The sequence below is a fragment of the Aegilops tauschii genome, chromosome 6 (assembly GCF_002575655.3).
Source record: "Aegilops tauschii subsp. strangulata cultivar AL8/78 chromosome 6, Aet v6.0, whole genome shotgun sequence".
Classification (NCBI taxonomy): domain Eukaryota; kingdom Viridiplantae; phylum Streptophyta; class Magnoliopsida; order Poales; family Poaceae; genus Aegilops; species Aegilops tauschii.
The window spans coordinates 136,079,909-136,100,847 of NC_053040.3; the positions used below are offsets into that span (position 1 = coordinate 136,079,909).

Consider the following 20,939-nt stretch of genomic DNA (forward strand, 5'->3'; position numbering starts at 1 on the left):
GGCCAAAATTCACTGTGCTGTAATTGGGCCCAAATATTCGGCGAACAATTAACGGGCCAGATCTGGCATCGGGCCGTAAATGGGCCTTTATTAAACAAGCCGTTATTGGGCTGGCCCACTAGTACCTGAGTAAGTACTACGGGACTTTGACTCGGCCATCCTTTTTAATCTATATGGGCCTCTGTTGGGCCCTGCCACGTGTCGACGTATCATAGGCATGTCTCCTCCAATGGACGGGCGACATCTGGCCCACCGAGGAGCAGACACGTGTTTCCTCCGGCCAATGAGAATTTTACACGTGGAAAATCACCGTTGGTCCGGGTTGTTAACGGGTTCGGATCCAAAACCTGGCCCGATAGCTTAACGGCGAGCCGTTACGGTGGATGCCACGTGTCGGTCACCCTTGACGAAAGCACTTCTATGACGCGCGATTTATCGTCATGGAAGTGGACACTTCCGTGATGATAATTTTGGTAATGTCATGGAACACTTCTACGACAGCACATATATGACTATCTTGATTCTGTCATAAAATTGTCATGGATGTACATGCTTGACAAAAAACGTGACCTACTTAAACAAACACGTATCATCACGGAAGTGTCTTTGTTTTGTAGTGTCTCCGGAACTCCTTTGTTGAAGAAGATGGAAGACTTCGCTAGACTAATACGTTGCCCAGAAGCTTGACAATACATGTCCAGAACTTGGTTCACCTCATTAGCCCCACACTATTTTCCTTGAAGAACAGCAGGCTGTCATCAGCGAATAAAACATGGTTAACCGGTGGCGTCGATGGTGCCACTTGTATCCCATGCAAATTGGATGACTCTCCTTGTGATTTTAAAAGGCACGAGAGGCCCTCTGCTGCCAACAAAAAAAGTATGGTGAAATCGGGTCACCTTGTCTGATTCCACGTGATGGTTCAAATTCTTCCAATCTCTTCCCATTCAACAGTACTGAAAATCTAACTGTTGTGACCAGGCCCATTACAATTTTTACCCACCTCTCAGTAAAGCCTAGTTTGAGCATGATTGCTTCGAGGTATGGCCACTCCACTATCGTAAGCCTTCATCATATCAAGTTTCAAAGGGCATCCTCGATGCTTCTTTGATCTCTTTCTCTTCATGAAGTGGAGACATTCATAGGCTGTAATGATATCGTCTGTTATCAACCTGCCCGGCACAAACGCTGACTGCTCCTCAGAGATAATATCAGGGAGAACTAGCTTCAAGCAGTTAGCAATAACTTTCGAAGCAATCTTGTAAAGAACATTACACAAACCGACACAAACGCTGACTGCTCCTCAGAGATAATATCAGGGAGAACTAGCTTCAAGCGGTTAGCAATAACTTTCAAAGCAATCTTGTAAAGAACATTACAAAAACTGATTGGGTGAAATTGTGATAATAGAGAGCCATTTTTTACCTTTGGAATCAATACGAGAACTGTCTCATTAATGCAAACAGCTGACTCCATGCCCTCCACAATTTTGAGAACCACATTGGTTATTACCTCTCCACAAGTGTCCCAATGACGTTGGAAAAAATGTGCTTGGAAGCCATCAGGGCCCGGAGCTTTTATAGGGAACATCTGGAAAAGGGCTGTTTTAACCTCCTATTCACTGTATGGAGCGTCTAACATATCAATCATATCATGTGTGACCTTCATTGGGACAGTAGCAAGCACCTGCTCCATGTTATTCACACCTCCAGAAGTGTAGAGATCCTTATAAAAGGAAGTGGTCATCTCCTCAATTTCTGCCACGTTCTCTGTAATCCGACCGTCTGGTCTATGCAACATTTTTATTTCATTTTTCCTTCTCTGCCGACTAGCCCTGAGATGGAAAAAATAGGTGTTCTTATCCCCATGCATAAGCCACTCAGCTCTGGCTCGCTGTCTCCTGAGAATCTCTTCACGGTGGTATAGTTCCACAAGCCGTTCCGTTATCTTAATTTCAGCATGATTAGGGCCAGCCCTTCCTGGGACTCCGCGCAGAATCGACAGTTGCTGTTTTAGAGAGCAAATCTCCTGGCGGATGTTGCCAAAATGCTCCCGATCCCATGCAGCTAGCTCGTCGGATAATGATTGGAGTTTGTCGTGCACTGCTTCCACAGAATCTCCTGGGATGCGTTCCCATCCCGCTTGTATTACCGGTGATAGTGACGGGTCTCTCTCCCAACATAATTCATATTTAAAAGCCCGTGGGCCCCGTTTGCATGCATGCACGTCGTGCCAACGTAGGAGGACTGGGATGTGATCTGAAGTCGCTGCATTTAGGTGTTCTAATGCTGCGTTTGGAAAAGCAATCGCCCAAGCTGGGTTGGCTACACCTCTGTCCAATCTCACCCATGTGTATGAACCACCAGTTACTTTTTTCTCAAACATCCATGCATTTCCTTTGTAGCCTATATCTGCTAAGCCACATGTGTCTAAAGCATCACGGAAAGCCTCCATCTGAGCTTGACTTCTTGCATTGATACCATCATGTTCGTGACCATGAAGTACTTTGTTGAAGTCACCTATCATCACCCATGGCTGATTATTTGAGCCTGTAATGCCTCTCAACGTATCCCATGTTTTATATCTCTCGACTGCTTGAGCTTCCCCATACACAAACTTGATTCTAGCCTGTACCTCAACCATCTCATTGCGCTCGGCGCGACTCCCCATGGGAGCCCGCCAAACGCACATCATTCTGTGTTGGTGTTGTAGAGTTCTTCCCCAGATTCTTTTCGGTGGAGCTGGTAGATGGTTTTGATCTCTTTGGGTCCTGCTTGGGCGGGGGGCTCGCTGGTACAACCCCTTGCTTTGTGATTACCTGCACGCTAGGATGGACGACTGGTGGCGCTCTCAACATCGGCATGTTGTCATGTGGCCCCCTTTTCCTGGAAGCCTCCACTTCTTCCATAGTTTCATCACCCAGATCACCTGATTCAGAGCCTGCCTTAGAGCTATCATACTGAGAAGTATGGCCAGAGCCCCGGCCTCCTCGACCTGCCCATCCTCTGCCTCTATTTCCCCCAGAGCCACGTCCTGCACTAGCCCCTTTGCCTTCTCCTGGTCTGCTCCCAGGACCTCTGAACCAAGTCGCACGGAGGTCCTTAGAAACCAATGCTTTCGGGTGATGAACACCATCTCCACATTCCTTGAACAGATGACCAAGATGGCCACAAACCGCACACCAATCCGGCAGTCTCTCATATTTCACCCTGAAGATTTCACGCTTTTTGTTCTTGACCAGTGAAACTGCGTTCTTCAGAGGTTGGGTGACATTGATCTTCACCCTAACTCGGTAGAAGTTGCCTTCGAAATCTTGAGACTTTGGTTCCACATAGACAAACTCGCCAATGGTGGCTGTCAAGGACTTGATCAAGGGGAAGTATCCTTCTGGGAGGTCATGGATTTGAGCCCAAATTTCAATCTCATCTAGGTTTATCGCCGACGGCCTTGTGAATCCATCGTAAGGCCCAATCACGACGGCTTTGCCCTTATGGGATCAAGGACCGTCTTCCATGACTCGCTCCCAATCCCCGAGAAACATAAATTTCATGGTGTACAGATTCTCCTCAAGCGGATGGATTTTGACTTCCTTGGCTAGATCCCAGGCAATCCTCATGTTCCTGTAGAACCAATACTGGATATAGGTTTTGTCCGTGTGAACCCTAGCTATCGCATCCACCTGGTTGCTTCCGCTGGGAGATCAGCCTCGTCCACCACCACATCTTGCAGGTTCTCTTTGTTCAGACCAAGTTCTTCCATCATCGCCTCCAACTCATCTGCTGAAGAGCCCGCAGCCGAGGCGACGTTATCCATGAGATCTCTTGCCCGTAGAGAAAAGTTCCGCGGGCAGGGGTCCCTAGCGAGACTCGCTTCCGGCCCAGATGACCGAGAGCATAAGGGCTCCCAGATCGCCGGGAGGGAGGAGTTGTAGGGGAAGGAAGGCTCAACGGGGAAGGCGATCGCCGCCGTCGCCGAGAGGTTGAGAAACCCTAACTGGAGGGGAAGATAGGCCGGTACCTGGAACAAGCTCTTATGGTAGAGATACTAGGGGTGTGTTTGTTTGGGCCACCTGGCGCCGGGGGGCCCCGGCGACCTGCCTTACGAGGTGGGTTGTCCAGCCTTTACCCGAGAGCTGCAGCAGTTCCAGTGGCCCTCCCACCGCACGTTCAAGCCCGATGTCGGCGAGAAGTACAGCAGCAAGACTCACCCGTCGGAGTTCCTCAGCATCTACACCATCGCGATGCAAGCTGCTGGAGCTCGCGACGACAAGGTGCTTGCCAATTACTTCCCATTGAAACTCAAACCCAACGTCACGACATGATTGATGCACTTGCCAGTGGATTCCATTTCTTCTTGGTCGGATTTGTGTCATGAGTTTGTTGGTGCCTTCACTGGAGGCCACCAAGCTCATGGCCAGGCAAGCGATTTGCATATCATCCCCCAGAAAGAAGGTGAAAACCTACGCAAGTACATACAGAGGTTCAGCCGGGTGCAGTACAACATCCCTGATGTTCATCCCGCCACCGTTATCAGCGCATTCCATCAGAATGTGCGCAACCACAAGATGCGTGAAGAGTTGGCGATGAACAAGGTCAAAGATTTGGCCGAACTTTATGTTTTGGCCGATAGATGCGCTCGAGCTGAAGAGGGGAGGAAGTACCCCGGCGAGGACGCCGGTGCGGAAATTGACTCCACAGGCGAAGACACCGCTGCCCCGACAAAGAAGGGCCAGCGTCGCGACAGGAAGCGCAGGGGAAAGACTGTGCTTGCCGTTGAGGGATCCGGCGAGCTTGGCGCCACCAAAAAGACCAAGGCTGACGACCCTGGCAAGGAGGTTGCCGGGTGTGCCGCCTGCTTGGCCCTGGCGGCCGCCGGCAAACCAGGGGGCTCCGACAAGCAGTACTGCAAGATCCACCGCACTAAGGGCCATGACCTCCAGAACTGCCGACAAGTAGAGCTGCTTGCAGAAAAGCAGAAGGCTGAGTATGAAAGGCGAGACAAGGAGAAGGGTCAGGATGGTGCTGAAGGATCCAGCAAGAAGCGTGGCGGCCAAGGGGGTCGCTGTGGCAAAGATAACCAATAAGAAAGGCCCGCTCGGGGCTGCGACAAGAAAGAGGAGGATGATGATCACAACGAGGACGACGAGTCCGGCGAGCACGAGTTCCAGAAGGCTACAGAGGCTATGTGCGTCGACGGTGGCGCCTCGTTGCACACCTCTCACCGCCAGCTGAAGTAGTGGGCGCGTGAGGTCATTGCGGCGGAGCCGTCGTTCGATGCCCAAAAGCCATTGAAGTGGTCCCGCACGCCCATCGTCTTTGACACCGAGGATCACCCTGACCGCACAACTGCGGTCGGGTGTTTGCCGTCGTTGGTCTCACCAACGATACGCAACCTCAAGGTGACCAAAGTGCTGGTTGACGGTGGGGCCGGTCTGAATTTGATCTCAACTGTTGTGATCAAGAAGCTGCAGATTCCTGATGGAGACCTCGAAGAGACGGGCACGTTTCAAGGGGTCAACCCGGGAAGGAGCCAGCCTAAAGGTAAAATCACGTTGCCCGTTACGTTTGGGGGCGAGCTAAACAATAGGACGGAGAAGATCGTCTTTGATGTCGCCGAGATCCCCTTCCTATACAATGGGATCCTTGGCCGCCCCGCGCTGGCCAAGTTCATGGCGGCGTCCCACTACGCTTACAACACTTTGAAGATGCCGGGGCCGTTGACCATCATCACCATCCCCTCGGACAAGAAAGACGTGCTCATTTGCACCGACCAACTCTACCGAGAGGCAGTTGCAGCAACTGCCGCCACGGCACTTGCTCCTGCCGCTGAAGCTCCAGGGAGGAAGAAGGCCGGCAATACCTCTTGCACCCACTCCGGAAAGCGCACCTCTTCGGAGTGTTGTGATCCTGCTGAGGACGTGCCAGAGAGCTCCACCGGCAAGAGCGAGAGGTCCAAGGCTGCACCACCAGAAACAAAGAAGGTGTCCGTCAAGGAGGATGGCACGGGCGGGGCTTTCACTATAAGCTCCACCCTCGACAGCAAATAGGAAAGCGCGCTCGTCGCCTTCCTACGGGCGAATGTCGATGTATTTGCATGGCAAGCATCTGACATCCCCGGCGTTCCCAGGGAGGTGATTGAGCACCATTTTGCTGTCTGTCCTCGCGCGCGGCCCGTCAAGCAGAAGGTCAGGAAGCAAGCTTTGGAGCGACAAGAGTTCATCATTGAAGAGATCAGGAAGTTGGAGGCGGCAGGCCTGGTAAGAGGAGTCCTCCACCCCACGTGGTTGGCCAATCCGATGGTGGTGTGTATGGCAAACGGGAAGTGGAGGCTGTGTATTGACTACACAGACATCAATAAAGCCTGTCCAAAGGATCCTTTCCCTCTGCCATGCATCGACCAGATTGTAGACTCCACTGCCGGGTGTGACCTGCTGTCATTCCTCGATGCCTATTCGGGGTACCACCGGATCTTCATGATGAAGGAAGACGAAGAGAAGACCGCGTTCATCACCCCATGTGGTACGTACTATTTTGTACGAATGCCTTTCGGGTTGAAGAGCGCTGGTTTGAATTTTGCCCGAGCAGTCTAGATTGGTTTTGAGCCCCAGTTGCATAGAAATATGGAAGCTTATATGGATGACATAGTGGTCAAAACCAAGGACAGGGCCACGCTCGTGCAAGATTGAGAAGAAACATTTGCAAACCTGCGCAAGATCAACCTCAAGCTCAACCCAGAGAAGTGCGTGTTCGGTGTTCTCTCCGGCAAACTGCTCGGGTTCTTTGTGTCTCAACGCGGGACCGAAGCAAATCCCGACAAGATCAAAGTGATTGAGCGGATTGAGGCGCCGAAACGGGTCAAAGACATCCGCAGGCTCGCCGGCTGCGTTGCTGCCCTGAGTAGGTTCATCTCCAAATCTGTTGCGCCCTCCCCTTTTTCAAAGTTTTGAAAAAAGGCGGGTCCAGTAAAATGGACTCCGGAGGCGGCGGCAGCAGTGCAAGATTTGAATAGGTACCTCTCCTCCACGCCAATACTGGTCGCGCCTAAACCACGAGAGCCGTTGTTGCTGTACTTAGCAGCAACGAATCAAGTGGTCAGTGCTGCGCTGGTGGCGCAGAGGGAACCTGAGGGAGAAGCAGCAGTTGCAGCAGAGCCGTCGGATGGCGGGCCGGGGTCTTCCCCGGCAGAGCCTGGCGCCGGTAAACCAGAACCCCCGGCAAGGCCCGAACCCGGCGAGGCAGAGCCTGAGCGGATGGGCGACGTGTGACAGGAGAAGAAGATGGTGTAGCACCTAGTGTATTTTCTCAGTTCCCTCTTGCAGGGGGCTAGGTCAAGATATTCTGGGATGCAGAAGCTGCTTTTCGGCCTTCTCATGGCCTCGAGAAAGTTGCGCCACTATTTTCCAAGCACATGAGATCACCGTCGTCACTCACCTCCCTTTGCAACAAATTTTGCACAAACCAGATGCGACGGGGAGGATTGTGGAGTGGGCACTGGAGCTGTCGAGCTTTGGCCTCAAGTTTGAAAGTACTTCAACGATCAAGAGCCAAGCTTTGGCAGAGTTCATAGCAGACTGGACCGCAACGCCCGACGAGGAGATCCAAGAGACCATCCTTCCCGGCAAGGAAATGAGCAGTGAGTGGATTATGTACTTTGACGGTGCTTTCTCACTCCAAGGTGCTAGTGGTGGCGTGCTACTCGTCGCACCCACCGGAGAGCACCTCAAGTACGTAATCCAGATGCACTTCCCCCGGGAAAAATCAACGAACAACACGGCGGAGTACGAGGGGTTGCTTGCCGGTCTCAGGATCGCGGCAGACCTCGGAATCAAGAAGCTCATCATCAGAGGTGATTCGCAGCTCATCGTCAAGCAAATCAACAAGGATTACCAGGCCTACGTGAATGAAGTGAGGAAGTTGGAAGAACGTTTCGACGGCCTACAGGCAGAACATGTTCCCCGAGTGGAGAACAGCATTGCCGACAACCTGTCGAAATGCGCTGCCCTCAAGTTGCCTGTGGAACCAGGTACCTTTGTACTTCAGTTCGTATGACCATCCATAGAGCCATCAACAGGGCAGAATAAGCGAAGGACGACAAGCCCCGTGAAGTACCTACCCGCTGAGCTCCCAGGAGCCGCCGGCAAGGAGGTTGCCGGGCACCCCAAGCTTGCTGTCGTGGAAGTGTCACGGCAGATGTCCTCATGGAAGGACTTAGTGGTGGAGCCATTGCGATGAGATTAGCTTAAAGGGGTTAAATGGGAAAAAGGACACGTGGAGTTTATACTGGTTCGGCCCCTTGCAGTGAAGGTAAAGGCCTAATCTAGTTTGAGGTGGTATTGCTAGGGTTTCGATGACCAGGGAGCGAATACGCTTAGCCTGGCTCTCGATCTATTGTTTCTCATCCTAAGCCGCCGCTGGGTCGTCCCCTTATATACACGGGTTGACGCCTTGCGGCCTACAGAGTCCCGGCCGGCTCATACAACGTGTCCGGCTCGGCGACTTATCTTACATGCCTTATAATACAAGTCTACATATACATGGCGGTTTATAACCGTGGGCCTTAAGCCGCCTTCGGGTTTGGGCCCTCTACTAAGCCTATCCATGAACCGCCATCGTTAGTATACTCTTGGGCTTCATTGAAATGAACCGCCATAGGGATGACCCGGCCCCTCCTGGGCGGGTCATACCCGATAGTCATATCCCCAACATTAGGCCCAAGTTGATTTGAACTTGTTCATGTCAATCTTCAATACTTAGAAAAATCCTTCCTCATCTTACTGTGAAATATTGTAACCCGCCATGACGTCATCTCTGGAATTTACGGTAACCCGTCGTGACGTCACCTGCCATTAATGCTTCATAGAACCCAAATTTTAATAAATCTCTTTCTTTACTGTCCCTCCGAAAATCGAGGCGCCCGCGCCGTCACTTATCCATTTTCTGCCTTCTCGATTCTCGTGCCCGTCGTATGTCCTTCCAGCCTTATAGATAAGACCTCAGACTCTCCTCTCATTCTCCCCCATTTCCTTCTCACTTTCTTCTTCCTCCTCGTGATGCACCAACCCGCACGAGCTCCGCCGCCATCGACCTTCGTCTCCGACCTCAACTCCGGCCACTGCATCATCCTGAACGGACCAGAAAATTGCGGTGCCTCTCCGCTGTTCCATCAGCATCAGTAAGCCCTCCTTTCTTTCGCCATAGATCCGTCATTAGGGTTTCAGTGTTCATCGGTGTTCGTCGGTGTTCATCGCCGCCCTTCTTTATCCTTGTTTAGATCCCTGGATTAGATCCAAAAACCACATAAATCTTGCGCGGTAGTTGTTTTTTTATACAAGAATATATCCTCATTGCGACACATCTCCTCTGGGGCACCTCTCCTTTTCCACTGCCGCCTCTGTATGTTTTGAATTTATTCCCTTTTTCTGAACAGTTGCAGATCCAAATCTATAACTTTAATCTGTGAAACATGTTTGTCCAACACTTAGTAGAATTTTACTCTTTGTCAGATTTGAATATCTGTACCTTTCATGGCGGCTTACACGTCCGGCTTACAATTATTCATATACCATTAGTCCTCACTTAAGCCGCCATTCTGAATGTATACTATCAGCGCTTAACCTGTGAATTCACCAATTGACTTGAACCGACAATTTTTTTCTTTCCTTTAGGCTTTCTTTCTTTCACAATGCCGCCAAAAACAGTCTACACATGCAACTGGGTCCCCTCCATCGTCACCGAGGGCACTTTTAAAGACTTTTTCAAAGTCGGGTATCTGCCCGCCAAGAGTGTGATGCATTATCGTGCTCCTGACCCGGGCGAAGAAAGACCTCAGCCGAAAGACGACGAAGTCATCGTTTTTACTGACCACATGAACCGGGGCTTCTCACCGCCCGGCTCTAAATTCTTTCGAGACGTTCTGCACTTTTTTCAGCTCCACCCTCAAGACATCGGACCCAATTCCATGTCAAATATCTGCAACTTTCAAGTCTTCTGTGAAGTATACCTTCAAGAGGAGCCCAGTGTTGACCTCTTTAGAGAGTATTTTTACTTAAACCGCCAGACTGAGTTCACAAATGGTCCTAGCTTGGAGCTCGGCGGAATATCAATTCAACGCAGAAGAGACGCCATCTTTCCTTATGCCTGCTTGCCGAGTCACCCAAAAGATTGGAACCAGACGTGGTTTTATTGCAAAGATACTTCTCCGGCTGACGAGAATCCACTGCTGGGTTATCGTATTGAGCGCCTGGACCCAAAACATAATCTTCCTGAAAAACTTACCGCTACTGAACGGAAGAATATTGCACCTACTATTGTGAAGGTGAAAGCTCTGTTAGGAAATGGGCTAACTGGCGTTGATTTAGTCAGGTGTTGGGTTTCTTGGCGGATCATTCCGTTAAGCCGCCGCACCGGTTTAATGTGTACTTACATTGGTGGTGAAAAGGATTCATTGCGCCACAGCTCCGCACCATTAACTGATGAAGCAATAAATGAAATGGTTAAGTCTCTTCTGAATGAAGACCCGGAAGATTGTGTTAAAGTGGGTCTGGCCCCTTTCTGCCAGCTTAACCCGCCACCAGATGTAAGCCTCTGAACTTACTTATCTTCACCTCATCATTTGGATATTTTATTAACTCGACCCTTAATAACCTTTGCAGGCTAAGTCTGACTTTTGGAAAGTGGAGTATGATCACGAGGCTGCTAAGAATGCCAGGGCTGCCAAAAAAGCCGCTAGGAAAACCGCCAAGAAGACCACCAAGAAGAAGAAGAAATCGAGCGCCTCTCACCTGCTCAAACTGGATGACACCTCTGAGTCAGAGGTAGCTCTTGACTCTCTTGGCTCATTTTCAATCATCTTATTGATACTGACTATTATCAGGCTGACACGGGATCCAGCCAAGCAGCTGAAGAAGAGGTAACTATTATTTCCTCCGGCTCAGACCCTTTCCCAAGACAGAAACTTCGACAAGTAACCCGAAAAGTAAGGTTTTCACACCCCTTGGCTTATTTAGATCCTCACTTTCTTTTGAAGCAACAGCAACACGAGAATCGCCGCCAGACCCGGACCAGTGGAGGTGACGAGTTATCCTCCGGCTTACCGAACACTCCTGCCCCTCGAAAACGTCGGAACGAGGTTCCTTTTTAATTACTCTTTTTGTCTGTTTGGCGGATCTTATCTGCATACCTTCTAACTCTGTTGATAACCTTTAATCAGGAACTTTCCCGTTCTTCCTCTGGCGACTCATCGCAAACTGAGTTGCCGGCTTTCAAAATTGCCCCTGGGCAATGATAATCACTTCTTACACTGCACCTCTTTATATTCTGATAACTTTACTGACTTGTTATACTTCATGTAGGGGACAAGCAAAACCTAACAAAAAGGCAAAGGTGACCAAGCCAACTGAAGCACCTAAAGTTGCTGAACCAGAGCTGCAAATCCCTGCGCCCGAAGCCTCTGACAAACAGCCGGAAGAAACTGTCACTGTCATTCCGCCTGAAATTCCGGATCTCCGTGTTGATGACACTACTATTAATCCTTCAACTCCTGCCCCCTCGAGTTCACCTAAGCCGTCAGAGACTCATAATGATGACGTGTTGATTACTGGCACCGGTTTTGTTGAACCGGGAAATCCAATATCTTTAGCTAAACATACTCACTACAAGAAATATGTCAACTTGTGACCCTCACTATTGGTCTCTGAAAGGTCATTGTTTTTCATTTGCGACCTTTTTTTGACCAAAAACTGATGGTCAAAAGCTGGCGGTCGTAAACTGAAATTCACGACCTTCTTCGGGATAAGGTCGTAGACGTTTATGACCAAAACAAAAGGTCATGGAACCCATGACCTTCTGTTTTGGTCACTGGCTATCTGCCCAGGCCACGTCGGATCCGACGTGGCAATCTGACGTGGCAAAATTGCGACCAATTGAATTGGTCGTTGGTAAGATTCAGCCGGTCCAATTCGGTGTTCTACGTGGGCCATGGCCATTAATTCAGCGTTTTATATATTTTTCCCTATTAATTTTGGTCAGCTACATGGGCCAGGCCCAACATTATAGCCTTTTTATTTTTGGGTTGTAGCCTTTGTTTTTCATTTTTATGCACCCCAATTGTCAAATTCTGGTAAATAGGTCCCAAATGTAGCGTTTTGGTTCGTGGGACCCTGCTATCAAGGTCATGTTCTTCATATTTCAATATACCAATACAGAAAACTGACACAATACTTCAAGTAACAGCAAGAAGCAATCTACTACATCATATAACATACGTACAATGTGATCAGCATCAAGTTTACAATTGGATAACTGCTCTACAAGTGTACAGTCTACCACATGATTATCACATGAGCCCTACAAGTGTACAGTCTACCACATGAGTCTACAAGTGTAGAGTCTACATCATATAACACACATACAAATAGGATCAGCCTAAAGTGCTTCATTACTCCCAGAACTAGCTCCAATGAGCTAGAACTATGCTTCTTCCAACTTCTTTGTCCTGATGCTCGCGAAGAAACATGAAAGGCCAGCATCTGCAAGTTATAGAACAAAATGATTAGGAACAAAATAAAAGTAAATCTGACAGCATATTTACTTTGCAAGAACCACAACATATTTCTGCAGAAAAAGAACATGTATGCAAACCAACCACCAAACAAATAACTTGCTGGTTCATCTTATACCAGAATAAAAAGAACACCGACAAGGAATAGAAGCATTCCTTGGTTTTCAAGCACACCAATTCATAGACATGATTTGGATATGGAAAAGACAAACATAGCAACAAGAGATAATCATAGAAAGTCGTCCATCCTACTATTCAATAAATGGTTCAGATTTTACCGTAACAAAACACTTAACAAGCTCAACACTTGTAGTTTTGCTTGCTGCAATCTAAACAACATCACCACAAGTTCTATGATGCATCCAAACTAGTGAACTTTGTGCATAGATCGGATCGAATCAAAGAGAGAAGGGGAAGGGAAGAGCTACCTTGAGGATCGAATCGAATCAACCTGCTTCTTCCTGCCATCTTCTTATGAACAACCTTCTTCTTCCTGCCATCAGCAGAAAGCTTTTTAAGAAGTACAATAGGAGAAACGTTTCATACAGCGGAAAGGGGACTTGATCAACATCCACTAACTTCACAAAAGAAAACACCTATCCAGGCAATAATTTCCCCCTGATTTAATAAGACAGCATGCCAGTTAAAAAAACTAGGCTCGTTTACTTCTTTATGGGATTCAGATAAAAAAGGGTTCAAAAAGGGACCTATCCAAGAACCACATGTTAAGATCTGGAGAATGGACGTAAATTATTTGACCATCGACATTCCCTGATCAAGGTAAACTGTAGCTAACTAGCTGATTGACCAATCATAAAATGTATAAAGTAACCACCAATGCAACAGATTATGTTCTACTTCTAGCGCATTCATTCATAAGCGAAACATGGTGAACTGGAATCTAGAACTCATCGACATAGGGAGACTTGATCCACATCCAACAAATAGACACGAGCTAGATTTGAAGAAGTCAGTCAAACAAATCTGTAAAAGTAAGCATTCATGCCTGCTGGATTTGTAAGCAATTAGTTGATCCACCAAACGGGAAAGAGCATTGACAACATTAAATTGCAGAAGCAAAACTAACAGCAACCCAAAATAACCCAAATCACTAGTTGATTAGCAACAAATAAGACGCGCGTGCATGGTAATTCGAAGAAGAAACGGCCCTGCCGACAACAGCGCCGCCCATGACAAGGAGCTGCCCTATACAATCCACCAATTAGTATACATTACATGACAGGTTATTTACTACTCCATAAGTACATACATAGTATTTGTATCAGTACAGCTACACTGGCACGTAGTACAAACATGGTATCTCAGCATTCACTTGTAGGTGGCATCTGTATATACCTAGAGGTTAGCTCATCTTTTTATGTCAAGAATATAAATCATATAGATTTCCTTGAATAACATAGGAGAAGAAAAATGTTCAGCAAATATGTATCACAAATTTAATGATGAGACAAGGCTAGATGAAGACATTTTCTAATTGACAAGCACCCAAATATATACAGGCACTAGTTCAGGAAATTCATGACTTGGACAGTGTATTAATAGCAGATATGACGAACTAATGTACTTGTACTTGATCTAGTTGAATACATGCAGAATAAGTTCATGGTATAATTTGAATAGGATCAACAAGCCATTTATGTTGCCTTTCATCCAAATTTGATGTATTTCCATGCTAAGGTGCATACGATTGTATTTCCGTGAGGGGGGTTATTTCATATCCCTTAATTTTAATACATTGGCATGATAACATGCTAGCTTTGGCAACATTGAGACAATCAATTAATCTGCACCAAGCAAACATGAATAGGATTGAAGGAATAAATTTTGTTCAGATTCAATTATATATAACACATTCACAGCAGATTTAATTGGAAGCAACTTAAACTGCTGCATGAAGGAAACGTCTATGGACCGCTCCGCCATGTAAACAGCTGAATTTGAATAAATGTAAACATGTAACAAAATGGAAATGTTACGATATCTCTGTTGCATGAGTTTTTATCATCAATCGCATCTTGACTCGGCAGATCTACCCGACTTCGTACCCAAAAGTCCCCATCACCAGCGTAGACACATGGCTGTGTCGTCTTCGTGCTGGATCTTGGCCAGACCAAAGTCAGCAACCTGCACAAGACAGAAAAAGCCCCATCACGCTCTGAGATGAACATTCAGAATATATCTTCCAAGCACATGTACGCATGCATGTCCTAGTTGAATAAAAGACTTCATTTTAATAGTTGGATTCCGGAGACAATTCTTAGTGCATCAAATCATTCAGTTATCTGAATTAATAGTATAGAAATGAATTGAAGATCTCAATGACAGTAGTAATTGGAGGTATAAATCAACACTTGTTCTAAGGACAATAAGATGATTGGTGCCAGGCAGTGTGGGGTCTCATCAGTCACCAAGCTGAACATCAGTGGCTTATCTCCTCTAAAAGTGCAACCTTATTTTGCATCTACACTAGCCCCTAATCGTGCAACAATTTACAGTAATTTGAGGAGTATTTGCTAGGATCACGATGACAATTTTAGATTAAATTGCAGTGTTTGTCATCCACAGTTGTATGGTTCTATCTAGGATTACATAAAAACAGAGAAAACAGGGAGCTACCCAGCATCCACGACTAGAGCTAGTAGTAGGAACACATGGTACAGTAGTAGAGCCGCAGCACAACTACTGTCAGCCGGCAAGGCATGCGTTGTGCTACCTACTCATGGTTCAGAGAGCCATCTCGCTGAACCTGAACCTGAACCTGAATGGTCTTGGCAATCCCTGACAGAACCTAAACTATAAGATGTGCATGATTGGGAGTAGTAGTACGTACACAAGGATGTTGAGCGGTAGGCCCCTGTCAGCGAAGTCGGCTGCGAAGTTGCGGCCTGGCGCATGGTCTCGGTGGCGGTGAGGTTCCAAGCGGCTACGATGACGTGGGTGTTGCGCCCCGCGTGCCGCCAGCACCCGCGCCATCTCCACGCAGATCCCGCTCGATGCACCTCCCAACAGTAGCGAATCCAGTGAGTCAAAGCCAAACGGGGGAGAGAGAGCAGAGAGGAGAGGACCAAGAAAGGGAGAAGGGTGAGGAAAAATACCTGTGACTATGGCGGTGAGGCCGGCTACGGAGACCGAGCGCGTTGCCGGGAGCGGGAGGGAGGAGGACGTCAACGTGGGACGCCGGCCAGCCCAAGCCCCGTCGGTGGAGAGCGCCTGCTCAATCCAGATCGAGGTCCTGATTGGCGTGGGGTTGCCAGCGAATCTTGGGGGCGGCTCTGGGCATGGGCTCGATCTTGGATCGGCCTCGATCTCGTCTACGGTGAGGGTCGTCGATGGTGGCGGTGGGGATGGGGTTGGGGGCGGCGGCAGATCGAGATCTGAAGGAAGGAGAAGGGGGTGGGGTTGGGGGCGTGGGTGGGAGGGAGAAGGGGGCAGCGGCGGCTGGAGTGGGAGGGGAGTTAGGGTGGGACAAGCGCGGCGAGCGAGGCATAAGGGATGGGGTGGGAGGGAGAAGGGGGCAGCGGCGGCTGGAGTGGGAGGGGAGTTAGGGCGGGACGAGCGCGGCGAGTGAGGCATAAGGGACGGGGTGGGTCGGCGGGCGGAGGAAGAGCGGCGTGGACTCCGGCGCGCGGGCAGCGGATTGTGGTGGCGCGAGGGCGTGGGCGGCGGGATCTGAATCGGGGGCGGGAGGTAGGTGGCGGCTGCGAGTGGATCTGAATCGGGGGAGAGAGGGGAGAGGAGTGGAGTTAGGGTTTGTGTTGGCCGGTGAGTGAGAGACGTTGGATTCGCCTGGTGTGGATGGTTCAGATCACATAGAGTGGGGTGATCCGTGAGAAGTGTTCTGATTGGTCCGAGAATCTGTGATTTAAAATAATTTCCAAGTACTAAAGATAGAGCTTTTTTGTGAAGCAACTATCAAAAATATTTTGCAAAAGGGCATTATACAAATTTTCACTCAAGTTAGACCACATTTTATGGATGAGCACCAATTTGTATGCATGTCTGATCTTTCTAGCTATTTTTAATCATTTTTTGAGTGTCCAAACTGAGTTTTTTTGTGAAGGACCTATAATATATTTGTTGCAAAATTGGACCAAATCATTTTTCTGAAATACTAGGCCTTATTTAATGCACAATTGACCAAATTATTGGATGTAAAAAGTTTTGATACACCTCTGGTGAAAAAGACAAATTTTCACTGATTCAGCTGGAAGCGGGTCAAATTTGAACTGTGCCTGCCTCATAGTTTGCTATTTATTTTTACAAAAATCATTTCTCGGTACAAAAGTATCTATTTAATTAGAGAAACACCAAAAAAATTCCAAGATTCAACCACTAGCTAGGAACGGTCATTCCCGCCGTTTTGACCGCATTTTGAAACGGGCATAAAAAATTGAAAAAAAATCAAAAAATTGGAAAACCTTCGCATCGTGTCATCATATGTGACCAAGTTACCAGGAAAAATAATAAAATTGTAATACGGCAATTCTTTTAAAAAAGTGTTCTCAGAAACGAGCTATCATCTGTGGAGATCAATGGCTTTCAAGTCAAATGATCAACCTTATGGCCACATTCATTGCCTAGTTTGTTCAAATGATCTCATATTGTGCACAAGGGTGCATATTGGAATGGCAAACAATGTTGCCTAAGGAAATTTTCATTTTCTTTGGACGAAAAGGTCATTTTCCATTTTTCGAGTGCCCCAAATGAGGTGTTTTGTGAAGAACCTACCAAATAATTCTTGCAAAATTGGACCAAATCATTTTTCTAAAATACTAGGCCATATTTAATGCACAATTGACCAAATTATTGGGTGTAAAAAGTTTTGATCCACCTGTGGTGAAAAAGACAAATTTCTGCCGTTTTAGTTGGAAGCGGGTCAAATTTGAACTGTGGCTGCCTCATAGTTTGCTATTTATTTTTTCCAAAAATCATTTCTAGGTACAAAAGTATCTATTTAATCAGAGAAACACCAAAAAAATTCCAAGATTCAACCACTAGCTAGGAACGGTCATTCCCGCCGTTTTGACCGCATTTTGAATCGGGCATAAAAAATTCAAAAAAATCAAAAAATTGGGAAACCTTCGCATTGTGTCATTATTTGTGGCCAAGTTCCCAGGAAAAATAACAAACTTGTAATACAGCAATTATTTTTAAAAAGTGTTCTCAGAAACGAGCTATCACGTGTGGAGATCAATGGCTTTCAAGCCAAATGATCAATCTTATGGCCACATTCATGGCATAGTTTGTTCAAATGATCTCATATTGTGCACAAGGGTGCATATTGGAATGGCAAACAATATTGCCTAAGGAAGTTTTCATTTTCTTTGGACGAAAAAACCATTTTCCATTTTTCGAGTGCCCAAAAGGAGGTTTTTTTGTGAAGGACCTCCCAAATAATTGTTGCAAAATTGGACCAAATCAATTTTCTAAAATACTAGGACATATTTAATGCACAATTGACAAAATGGTTGGGTGTAAAAAGTTTTGATCCACCTCTTGTGAAAAAGACAAATTTCCGCCGATTCAGTTGGAAGCGGGTCAAATTTGAACTGCAGCTGCCTCATAGTTTGCTATTTATTTATTTTCCAAAAATCATTTCTAGTTACATAAGTACCTATTTAATCATAAATACATGGTTTGGTGGCGATACGTCGAGGTTTGGGCGGTGGCCGAGGGCCCCAACTCTAGAGCGCGTAAACTCGCATGCTCGCCGCATTGTCACCGTGTGACCGTGGCATTGCCATGTGTTCTAGGCGGCCTAGGCATGTCTAGTGGGTTGGGCACTCCCCAAGTAGGTGCTAGGAAGAAAATTACAACATAAGATTCTCACGAGGAGACCGATCGATGCTCAAACATGAATTAGCAGCCAAGTGTTTGATTAGCGGTACGGGAAATGTACATGGCTAATGGGCGTGAGTTTTGGCTGAGGATGATGAGTTACTAAGAAGACCATCTTCACAAATTTTCAGCTCAAAAGGAGGAGCCTAGGTGGTACTTCCTTTGCAAAGTACCACGCTGGACATAAATACGAATGTTGAAGCTGGGCTCAAAATAATGAATGGATTGAGCTGGCATTTGGTGGAGGATGGTTATTTGAGCATAGGAAAGCACCGTAGAAAATGGATACTATTTGGACATGCCAAAGTGGTACTTCCTTCACAAAGTGTTGGTCTAAACAGAATAGGAAAATGAATATTGTTGAATTATTTTTGAACTAGGCAAGGAAGGTTTTATACATATTTGACGAAGATATGACCCAAAGAATTTATGAGATTTTTTTGGGAATTTTGGGAATGACAGAAATATAGGTTGCTTCACAACCTGGGGCAAAAATTGCCACATGGACATGACACATAGGCAACACTGATGAGGTGGCGCCTAGTCATAGCAACCCACCACAATTTACAAGGTTATGACCATCTATGGTCGTGATCAGCTAGAAATAAGGCAGCGGACCAGTGCTATCTGCTTTATGACCATTTCGTGTAAGGAAATTACGACCTTTCTGACCAAAATGGTCGTTATAGTTTAGGGTTTGGAGCCCCCCGAACAGCTTTTGACCAATTGGTCTGAAATCATCATAGATCTATGACCAATTCTTCCAGGGTCACTGACAGAAGGTCACTAGCTGACATATTTCTTTTAGTGACTGCCAAACAAGAGGTTATTGAGAGGCGGAAAATGAAGTTTGACATCTCCCATTATGCGCAACTGAGCAGCAATGAGATCCTCTCTGGTTACCTCAGCCAGGTCCACTCCAGCCGCGACCTTGAAGTTGATATGGTGAAACAAATGCACCAAAAATATGAGGTATGACTTCCAGCTTTAAGTAATTTATATACATATCCTGCCAGCCCCCAAGTCTACTGTCTTATGACAAGATTGAATAGTCTGTAGACTTTAGAAGAATCCATAAACTTCTGTCCTAGAATCCCTCCTTGTCTGGTTTAAATGTAAACCGGATGTTTACACCAGTTGAATTTGCATTCGTAGTCCCCAAGGGCCGGTTTAATCAGCATGAATGAGCCGGTCCTATTTATCTTTGTATAATAAAAAGAGCTTAACTGCGTAGCCCCCATGAGTCGGTTGGGACTTGTTTACAGCACTTTCGGCTCATGAAGTAGAAAAAACAAGCGATATGCATTAGCCCCCAAGTGCCAAGTTGTCTTGCTCGCAAAGTACTTGTGACTTTAGTTATAACAGTCATTTCATTAAAAAATCTGTGACACACATTAGCCCCCAAGTGTCAAGTGTTGTTGCTTGCAAAAGACTTGAGACTTATATCCCTGTGACCTTGATATAAATGTTGATTACTCTGTATTTCATACATGCTGCTACTGCTGAACTGGAGTCTCAATTGAACGACAACAAGACCCGGCTGGCGACTCAGAAAACTGAAACCCGGAAAGCCGAGTCAAAGTTCCAGTTTAGCGTGGCTGAATCGGAAAAGCTGAAGACCAGTTTTGAGGCGGGAGAAAAAGACTTGGGCTGAAGAGAAGAGTGCTTTAACACAGCGCACGGAGAAAGCTGAGGCAGCGCTTCAAGAGGTGACCACTGAGCTCACCGGCTTAAAACACCGTGTATCTTAGATGGTTTCAGCTATCTTTGGTGAGCCGCCTTGCTAGTCAAAAGTAATTTTTTTGTTGTGATCATATAACCCGCCATTAACCAATCTGTGGTATATCCAGGTCCCAGGAGTAGCAACCTCGATCAAGACATGCTTGTGAAGCTGAAAGCTGTCTATACACTTGTTGAACAGCTGTATACTGGTACTCAGCGTGCCCTGGCCAAAATTTCTCCAACTAATCAAGCTCCGAAACTTTTGATAGATGTCTTGAAAAAGCTCTCAGTGCTGCCTGCCAGGATCGATGAGATGAAGCGATCATATGCAAGAGTCGACGCTGTGACAGCTTTGAGTCGGGCAAAAGCATGGGTACCAGAACTAGAGCTGGCTGATGTAGCCACATGATACCCAAGCTTGAAAGAGGATGGTACTCCTTTTGACCAAAATGACTTTGCCGCCTGTGTGAAGGAAATTCATCCAATGGCCACCAAGATTGCCAATGATTCAGACGTTTCAAAGTACCATCCGGCTTACGACAAGCAAAATCAGAAGATGCCTACACCGGCTTATCGAGTGATGGATCTGATCCCTCCAATCCGTAAGCATACTTTTGCCCCTGAAGTTGAACCGTCTGATCTTATAGATGACGAAGCTGAATTTCAAGCTCTATCTGGCATCGATTGGTCATCACCAAATTTTCAGCCGACAGAAGAGGGCGAAGAACGGGCAAGGGATGACGCAGAAGCCTCCGGCCAGCAAGGCCAAGAAGATTGAACCGTTCGGCGGTTCAAAATAC

The 20,939-nt window shown here is 47.0% G+C and overlaps 1 long non-coding RNA gene across 2 annotated transcripts; it reads right to left on the minus strand.

The window, feature by feature from the left end:
• Positions 1–12,273: 12,273 nt before the first annotated feature.
• LOC120967443 (uncharacterized) lies at positions 12,274–14,749 on the minus strand. 2 transcript variants are annotated; one of them, XR_005761216.3, is made up of 3 exons: positions 14,625–14,749; positions 12,987–13,764; positions 12,274–12,526 (listed from the first exon to the last, which is right to left on the minus strand). It is a non-coding gene; the product is annotated as an uncharacterized lncRNA (long non-coding RNA). The 2 variants fall into 2 exon arrangements; XR_005761218.3 differs by having other exon boundaries at positions 12,987–13,759; positions 14,625–14,748.
• Between the last annotated feature and the right edge of the window lie 6,190 nt (positions 14,750–20,939).